Genomic DNA, 3,298 nt, shown 5'->3' with positions numbered 1-3,298 from the left:
ATTCTCTCTAGTGTTTTTTTTAGGTTGTTGTAAGGCAAACGGGGTCCAGTGGCTTGCCCAAGGCCACACAGCTAGGTAATTCTTAAGTGTCTGAGACTGGATTTGAACCCAGGTACTCCTGACTCCAGGGCTGGTGCTTTATCCACTATGCCACCTAGCTGCCCCTCTCTAGTGTTTTTAATAGGAATGGGCATTGTATATTGTGAAAAACTTCCTGTATTTATCATTTTAAAGAAAGCTTTGTTTATATCTGTATATGTGTGTGTGTGTGAACAGGAATGGGTGTTATATTTAATTAAAACCTTTTTCTTCATTTAATGAAATAATTGATGTAACTTTTATTCTTTTTGTTGTTAATATGATCAATTATGTTTGCATTTTCCCCCATTGTTGGAGCAGTCTTGCTGCATTTTCTTAGGGAGTTCATTTATGGTTTCTTTATTTTTCTAAAATGGGATTATTTTAATATTCTATTTCCTTTTTTTAATCAAACATTAGGATATGTTTATTTTGCACTCTACCTAATGATCTTCCCTTCTGCCCTCCAGCATCTTGCCATTATTTCTATGATAGGCACCCACACATTATCTGTCCAGTCACCTCCAGTGCAGGAGGGGGCAAGCAGTGCAGGTCTGGAAGCTACACTCCACCAACAAGGCTTACCTTGCCTTGCTGGTTGACACCTCAACACCCAGTCCTACCTATTTTCTCCTGGGAGAAGAGAAGTTTTAAGCCACAAGTTTTCAAATCCTCTTTTAAATAATATCCCCCTCCCCCAAGTCTTCTGGTGCCTCCCTCCACCAAGTCCAAACACTCCTGCAAGTTTTTTTGTGAATTGACAGGTAAGTATGCTTAGTGTAACCTGGAGCATCAAAAGGTGATGGGTAACAGAAACTCTGAGGGCCATGTGAGGGCGTCTGTGGAAAACCTTGTCAAAGTCACTAGATCAAACTGATGCAAAGGAGTTGAAGCTCTCATGCAAACAGAACCAGTTGTCTAGTTACTCAGCGTCTGTGGATTTGAAGTGATCATCATACACGGTGGAATAGATGTGTCCTTCATTGCTGAGAAAATCAACAGCTTGCTTGATTAGAGACACATTTAGGTTGTGAAGCTGAGCCTTGAGATCATTAAAGTTCATGCCTTCTGGCCTCAGGCAAGCTTTAATCAAATTCAGCACCTGGTTCTGGGTTACAGTGAGGCCATTTGCTGGCATAAGACTATTCCTACCAAAGCTGTTTCCCCCAAAGTTCCTCGAATCCCCTGTTCTAGATGTGGTGAGAGACCGTCTTCCTCCTGAGGGCTGGCTGAGAGACTGGCTTAGTTTCATTGACAGTTTCCAGAATGTGGATGGTAAACTTATTCATGTCCTCCAGAGGAAGAATCTTAAAGGCCACCAGGCTCTTTTTGGAAGACCTGAGATGACCAGCCACTTTCACATAGGTTTCTGGTGGTACCATGGTATTCTCACTGCTTTGTCATTGGTGTCTACCTACTGTCTGACAACCATTGGTGCTGCAGTCATATTATCTATTTTGTAAACAATGTTAGTTGGTGCCTTCTCTGCTTGTCGGATTATTCCCACAATAGTGACCTGTGAAATCTCAATCTCCCCAATCTTAAAGACTTCATTAATCAGGCTGGCAGAAAGAAGTTGTGTTATGGTACAGGATACAATGTGCTGGGCTCATGCTCTTGATTTCCTTTCCGCCTGGGAAGCAGTAGGGGTACCAAAGCCTCCCGGGGCCTGTGAGTAGCCCCAACTCCCGTAGGAAAAGTTCCCATAGCCCCAGTAAAATCCACTATTCCACATGTTGGGGGCATCCCGAGGGTAGCAGCAGGCTGGTGTCCACAAAGACCACTCTGAATTCGAGGAATCCCACAGTTTCACCACCTAGAAGAAACTGGGCTCTACTTGGCCAATATTCTATTTCCTATACTGTTAACCTAAACAATTTATATTTTTTATAAATATTCATTCATTCCATTAAGATTTTCAGTTTTATAGGTATATTGCTCCATTGAGTCCCCATCCAGTCACTATATAGATATGCAGAAATACATCATTGTTTATTTGACACTGGAGAATATGTGTAGTGGAACAAAAAAAAAAACCCTCACCCCAAGAAGCTAAAGATGGCTATTACTAGAGAAACTGTAAATAGAACATGTACCATTTTCAGATGAGTTATGGATATTTTCTGCATTCCACATATTAGAAATCATATGAATAACTATAGAATTATATTTTGTAGAAAAAATTCAAATCCATACACCCAATAGATCTCTAAACTTCAAAGAGAAGGTAATATAACCTCAATGCAAGCCAAATTATAATCTTTGAAATTGTCTAAGAGATTCATGCACAGTTGCAAGCATATGGCAAAAATTTTAACTCAATATGAGATCACAATCTTGTTTGTTGAGGACAAGCTTATTGGGTTTTATAATTTTCTTTTGTTTTCCCCACTGTTCCTTGAATATGAAGTGCTAAATTAATGCTTCTTGTTCATGATGAAACTCTATTAGAAGTTTTAAGTTTTTAATGAAGGTCATACTGAAGTTTAAACTTTTTTAACATCTATAGAATGCTCTGACCATCAAAAAGGAGAGATATTTGCAGAGAATAAGTCAATTTCATCAATAAATATTTACTAAACACCTACCAAATGCGCTGTAGCATTCTATGTTCTATGGTCGCAACTACCTGTGGTAATCTCTGAATACTAAAACAGAAAGAAACATAATAAATTTATTTTTCCTATAAATGTGCTATGTGATGCCTTGAACTGGGTTCTAAAGCCACAGAGATAAAGCATAATCAGAAAATAATTTGAATATGTAATTGGAACTCTAGAATGGAACTAATGGGTAGGGACCATTATTTACATGGAGGTACTAATTAAAAGCTTTTTGTTGCAAGTACATAAAATTACTCAGGATAAGTGAAATCACTAAGAGTGAGAAAAAAGAAAAGAGAAGGGAAAGAAAGATGAATGAGGATGGACTCTTAGGGACATTTACATTTAGGGTACTGGAAGAAGAAGAAGAAACCCCCAAAAGAGTAAACATTCAGGTTTGAATAGAATCAGGAGAGTGTGATATAAAAAAAAATCAGCAAGTGATTTCTCATTTTCAAGATAAATTACAGAAATTATAGAGAATAATTGTCTTTATATTATTTCAATAATCCCTAACTCTTCCCACTTAAGTAAAACTCAACTGCCAGACATCCACATTTTATTTTATTTTTAGGTTTTAGCAAAGCAAATGGGGTTAAGTGGTTTGCCCAAGGCCA

General features: G+C 38.1%; 1 pseudogene; it reads right to left on the bottom strand.

Annotated features, from left to right (window-relative positions):
* Positions 1-1,000: 1,000 nt before the first annotated feature.
* Positions 1,001-1,813, bottom strand: LOC141489863 (replication protein A 32 kDa subunit-like; annotated as a pseudogene).
* Between the last annotated feature and the right edge of the window lie 1,485 nt (positions 1,814-3,298).

This window comes from Macrotis lagotis, chromosome 5, assembly GCF_037893015.1.
Source record: "Macrotis lagotis isolate mMagLag1 chromosome 5, bilby.v1.9.chrom.fasta, whole genome shotgun sequence".
Lineage (NCBI taxonomy): Eukaryota > Metazoa > Chordata > Mammalia > Peramelemorphia > Peramelidae > Macrotis > Macrotis lagotis.
Note: the sequence above shows the minus strand (reverse complement) of the source record. Positions and strands in the feature narration are given on the sequence as shown.